The following is a 6,568-nucleotide window of genomic DNA, read 5'->3' as shown; positions in this document are numbered from 1 at the left end:
CTTTTATTAGTCCACAGATGTACAATTTTATATAAGTGTATATGCATAGTTAAATAAACACATGAGTAGTGGACTTTTACTAATTTGAGAACAGTAGAAATTTCTGAAAGGCTCAGAGATTGCAGAGGTGCTTAAAAGAGACTTAGACCTCAACCCTTTACATTTTTTACAAGGAAAGTGTATCCCAGGAACTACTTATGCAATTAAAGATTGATTAAAAGAATGAAAATGTTCTAACTTTCAGGGTAAATCAGTATCACCTATTTAGAAAGAAGTCAAGCAACATGAAGCAAGACAATCTAAAATATTCCTACCCTGTGACCCCGTAATTTTCCATTTAGGAATCCATCCAAAGGAAATAACCCCAGATAGTTCCAAAAACCATCATATAAAGATGTTCAGTGTAGTGTTATTTACAATCGTGGGGGGAAAAAAAAAGGAGCCACGTGAAATGCTCAGTAATGGGTAGAAGCTTAAATGGTAGGTCTATACAGTGGAATGCTGGATAGCCATTAAAACCATGAGAGGAGTTTTTAATGATTTGTGAAAATGCTAACAAAATAATATTAGGTCAGAATATAACAATGCAAATAGTATAAGTTCAGCTATGATATAAGCACAAATGCACATATACCATGCCCATAGGGTATGTGGTGGGCAGCCGGGAGGGCCATTTAACCTGGACTTCATGTCTACACAACCCATTGCAGTCAAGTCAATTCCAGCGCATAGCTACCCTATAGGACAGAGTAGGACTGCCCCATAGGGTTTCCAAGGAGTGCCTAGTGGATTCGAATGGCCAACCTTTTGATTAGGAGCTGTAGCTCTTAACCACTGCACCACCAGGGTTTCCATGTTTACGTAAGGTCTCAAATTTAGACTTTTGACTTGATCTCTAAATCCAGTTATACGAATAATCATAAGGATACTGTAAATGCAGATACATGTAGTCACAGAGATACTCTTACAGTTTGTCGTGTGACTCTGATAATTATTTTCAAACATTTAAAATACAGCGCAATTTTTTCATCCTGCTTTAGCATTTCTTCATACCCAACCAAAACCAAACCAAACCCACTGCTGTTGAGTCAATTCAGACTCATATCAGCCCTATAAAAAAACCAAACCAAACCCGCTGCCCTTGAGTCGATTCCGACTCATATCGACCCTATAATAATAACAGAGGAAAACTGTCCCATAGGCTTTCCAAACCTGTAAACAGGCTGCCACAGCTTTTTCCTGTGGAGTGGGCTGATGGGTTGGAACCACTGACCTCCTGGTTAGCAGCGAGCACTTTAACCGTTGCACCACCAGGTGTCCTTTCTTCATACCCAGAACTTCACAAATAGAGGAAGCCCAGGCTGCCCTTACCTTCTGAGGGGGCCTGTTCAGCCACAGGCAAATGGGGTCAGAAGGAAATACTCCAAATATCAGTGTTTGCGCCCGTTATTTCTTGGCAGTGAGATTGTGCATTTGTTTTTAATGGATAGTTTTCTGCTTTTTCTAAATTTTCTACAATGGGTATATTTCTTTTATAAGTTAAAAATAGCTCCTATGGTAAAAAGAAGAGAAAATGTCCTCCTTTTAAAACACCAAGGCAGCACCTGGCTCTAGAATGTGCCATATCAGGATGCTGTGCCCCACCCCCCACCCCTGGTAGAGACCTCGCCAGGCTGGCACCAAGGCTCGACAGAAAGAATGCAGCTGGACCCTGCTCCAGTGTGTCACAGAAAGGCCATTGGTGACTCCTGCCCCCACCCTGCCCCTGCCTGCGCGGCTAGGTGAGGTCAGAGGAGTCCCTTGGCCAGAGGGGCAAGGTGATTCTGGTTCAAAGCTGACACAGTGTTTGGAGGGGGTGGGGAGGTAAACCAGGCTCACCCAGGCTCAGCAGCTTAAAATCAGAGTGTGCGAGAGCGGCTCTGAGGCAAGCAGGAGCCACTCATTTACAGGAGCAAATGAGATACCCAGGTCAGGCTGATAAATAAATCCCTTTATCAGAGGACTTCAGAACAGAGGGTTTATTTGCATGGCAGACAAACTGCACAGTGGATGATGGGCACAACAGGGTGACAGGTGACAAGAATCACTAGATTACAGGCAATCTCTTAGATGAGGAGCTGGGCCTTACTCTTGACAGGTCCAGGAAGGGTGTGTGTGTGAGAGTGTGTGAATGTGTGTGTGTTTGCGTGCTTGTGTGTGTGTGTAAGAGTGTGTGTGAGAGAGCATGTGAGTGTGTGTTCCTTCCTTCCCCCACCACCATCGCCACCCTCTGCTCCCACTGCACAGCCTTGTTTCTTTCCACTAACAAAGCGGGTGTAACTGGTTTTCTCAGCAGAGTAAACACAAGGCCTTCGGTTTTCTCCCCGGTGAGGAGCTCGCTGCTGCTGCTCGCTGCGGGAGCACACGCTCCGATGGGTCAGGAAGCAAACAGAGTGTCTTGTGCCGAACAGCTGGGGCCAGGAGCCAGCACCCTCATTAGAGGAAGCTGCGACTATTTCCAGCCTGCCTCTATTCACTGAAAGCAGGTCATTACAAACACAGCGCCTTTTTGCATATTAACCAAATTAAAATAATAATGTGTTCTCTCCCTTCATGTGCTATACTGATAAATCCCAATTTATGAATGAAACATGCTGATTAGTTAGTTGAAAAATATTTAGTCCCAGAATGTGCTTCTAAGTTGAAGACTTAATGAGTGCACACAAATACATTTTTATAAATCCTCTGCAGATGAGCCTTTTAAAGGAAAGTATTCATAAAATGAGTTCACGAGAGACACACATTACGAAGTAGCCTGATGATATTTTTCTTTTTTTTCCGAGTGTGGGATGAAATTTGGAGGTTATTTAGTGCCTGTCAGGCTGGGTCACACTGGAAACATGGATTCAAGCAATGGCTGGTGTACTTGATTGCGTTTGGTGTTAAAATTGTTAAGGGGTGGGATATCAGCTCAGAGTGTGTATGAATGCATATACATGTGAACGTGTGTGTGTGTATATGTGTGTGTGTGAATGTGTGTGTGTGCGTGTGTGTGTGTGCGCGTGTGTGTGTGCGCGTGTGAGTGAGTGTCCTGGATAGGACCTTCCATCTCTGTTACAGGGCCTTCATTTCTATAGCCCAATGCTTAATTACAGAAAGGCCAAGAGAGGGCCCTCACCACAAGAACATCTGGGGGAAAACCGGGGGGCAGGGGGAGTGGCATCCACAAGACCAGAGTGGGGTCTGTTCAGTTTTCATTGTGTTGCCATAGCTGGGAAAACCAGTGTTGGGTTCAGGAAGAAATCTGCGTGTTTTGGCCACTGAGAATCAGAAGGCGCCATGCACTCCAGGGACAATGGGGCACTGAGATGGTGCCAAGCCAAAAGCCTTTAACTCACTGACCCCTTCCTAATCTGGGAGGCTGTGTAAAGCACGATTGTGCCTTACTGGGGCTTGTATTCTAAAGACAGCACCACCTGCATTGTATATAGTCAAAAACCACCCTTGCTTGCCTGTCAAGTATGCATGCTTCAGTAAGATGGTTTCACCTTCAGTCTCAGACCAGATCAGTTTCTTTGACTGAGCTCCATTGGAGCAATAGGATTGCATTTAGAAGTCTTGTACGGAAATCACACGCAAGAGACTGAGATACTTTTGCCATGAGAGACACCTAGGAAAAGAGATGTGTGAGAGACGTGCAGATTCAGGCTTCCGTCTCGCATGTCGTTGAGTATTCGGATGAAAGGAATGGCCCCTGTTTTTAAAATTGCCTTCCCCTTCCCCAGGTATATAAAGCAGAATTCACATAAACTAAATGGTCCTACTCTCCTCTAGGATATGAGCTCAGAAAATGGGATTTGGTGTCAGACAGACCTGGCTGTACAAACTCATCTTATGTCTCTGAGTTTCAATGTACATTTCTTGGGCATAACAATAACTAACATCAAAATAGGACTTTCTCTGTGCCAGGGACTATTTAGGTGTTTTATGAATCTTCGCTCCCCTAATCCTGACAATTTATCTGTGTGAAAGATCTGGAACATAATAGGTTGCCGTAATTGACAGCTATACCATAGCTGCTCCTTAGCCTCATCCTCAGTGATTCCCCATTACATCTCCACCGCTTCATTCATTCGCTCACCAATCCTTCATTAATTCACCAAACTGACCACACTGGGCCATGTGCCTTGCTAGTCTCCAAGACATCAGAGATGAAGAGACCCTGACAGTGCCCCTGATGGATTCTCTCCTGCCCCTCTGCCTGCATGGCTCCCTCAGCCTGGAACTCCCACTCCTGCAATCTGTCTACCTAATGAACATGCCCTTCTTGTCTTGGCTCACACATCACCTCTTTCGTGAAGCTTTCTTTCAATCCACCATAAGCTGATATTCAGCCAGTTCTGTGTAAACTCTGGAATCTGTTCTAATGAGTTGGCAATCCTTCTGCCTGGTCAGTCAGCTGTTGTTGTCATTGTTGTTAGCTGCCATCAAGTTGACCCTGACTCATGAAGACCCCATGCATGATGAAATGAAACACTGCCTGGTCCTGCACCAACCCCATCATCAATTGTAGAGTCAACAATTGAGATCCATAGGGTTTTCATTGGCTGGTTTTTGGAAGTAGGTCACCATGCCTTTCTTCCTAGTCTGTCTTTGTTCTAAATAACCTTCAAATTTCATCCCACACTAACCTGTTCAGTATCATAGCAACAGGCAAGCCTCCACTGACAGCTGGGCGGTGGCTGTGCATGAAGTTTATTGGCTGGGAATTAAACCTGAATCTCCCACATGGAAGGTGAGAATTCCATCACTGAACCACCAAAGCCCCCTCGTCAGTCAGTACCAGTCGTGAAAGTCACCTCTGATCCTGCCTGCTCTCTCCCCACATTGTGGCCGTACAGCGCTCTGTATCTATCTCCATCTTTGCTCCATTGTCTTGTATATTCACTGTTGGTCTTTCCTGTGTGACTCCCCTACTTGACGGTGAACCCCTGGAGGGCAGGGCTGAGTGTCATCTCTGTAGTTAGAGGATATCAACAACCAAGGGAGAGGGAGAAGGAGAGGAGGATGGGTAGAAGACGGGCAACAAGGGAGGAAAAGGAGGGAGGGCTGGTATATTTTCAGCCCATGAGCTATTCACCATGAGGAAGTGGCCAGAGGCTATAAAGAAAGCTGTCTTTATAGACACCTCCCCCAGCCATCTGCCCCCAAAATGTTAGCACAAGAAATCGCTGCCGTTCCTATAGAATTTTCAGCTTATATGAAAATCGTACATCCATGTTAAGTGTGATCTGGGTTTTGCATTTGGAAAGAAAACAGTCTCTTGCTCTGGCCTGTGTCTGTATCATTGTCCAGCCCTTTGCAGCTCTGCTCTGTGAGTGTCTGCACCAGTGTGTGTGGCTGAGAATGGACGCTTTATGTGCAAAGGGAGCGAGGCTTTTCTTTGGCTGGTTCTCTGAACCCAGCTGCCCGTCACAGGGCTGGCTGCCTTGACCTGCTTCAAAGAAGTCTCATGTCTATTTCAGCTCTTGAGGAAGCTGTTGCCTTTCCAGGCAGGCCTCTGGGACACCCCCTGAATCAGGAGTGCCCTGGGGCTGTGGAAGGCCCAGGGCCTAAGCGCCAGGCAGCACAGAGCAAAACTAGAGGTCCTTACATGTTTTGCCCCTTGGGATGCTGTGCACTGCAGTGAAAATGAGTCAGATCTGGGTGCAAATCTGACTCTGAGTCTCCAGCTGTGTGGTCTCAGACAAGCTTTTTGCCCTCCCTGTGCCTCAGTTTCCTCATCAGCCAAATAAGAAGGGCAGAATCACCACCTTGCAGAGTTACTGTGTGAAACAGGTGAGCCCGTGATCACATTTTGTGACCCAAAAAGTTAAATGTGCATGTGAATTTATTATCTATGTAACAGGAGGTTAAACAAGCTTTAACCCAGGCTAAACCTAAACAATAGACAACAGGTGTTACCTTCCATAGGAGGGACAAGGACAAACGCAGGATTTACAAAAGGAAAAAATCCCTAAGCCAGTTGCACACTTCTTAAACTCTTCATCTCTTTGGGTGGTAGAAAAGGGCTGGTTTGTTGAAATTTAAGGAAGATTTTGTGAAGACTTCTCGGGAAACTGGGTTTATGCCTTCACCTTCAGTCTTAATCCAGTGACTGGGGCTCCAGTGGGACCCTCAGAGAACTTATTTTGTGTTACCTGCAGCTGAGAGATGTGGGAAGCCTGGGTCTGACTTGTATTCAAGGAAGCTACAGTGGCTGGTGATAGCAGAGGAGAATAGGGACGTGACCTTACTATGGCAGGTCAGAGGTAGGTGGATCAGTATGTGTGTGTGTGTCACACTCAGAGCAGCAGTAGGAATGTCAACCTGGGTAGTTGTGACAAAGATCCTGTCCAGAAGGAAGTAGCTGAGGGTAGAGGCCAAGAAGGAAGATGGGAAGCCACCAGCCAAATCAAAGTCCTGCCCGCATTGAGGGAGATAGAATTACAGGTCGCCCCACAAGGATGTCTCCAGAAAACCTACTGAGCACCTAGGAGAGAAACTGTCAGCTTAAAACATCTGTTACACTCAGAAGGTGCAAATCCAG

The sequence above is a fragment of the Loxodonta africana genome, chromosome 2 (assembly GCF_030014295.1).
Source record: "Loxodonta africana isolate mLoxAfr1 chromosome 2, mLoxAfr1.hap2, whole genome shotgun sequence".
NCBI classification, from domain to species: Eukaryota; Metazoa; Chordata; class Mammalia; order Proboscidea; family Elephantidae; genus Loxodonta; species Loxodonta africana.
This window is presented reverse-complemented; position numbering follows the sequence as displayed.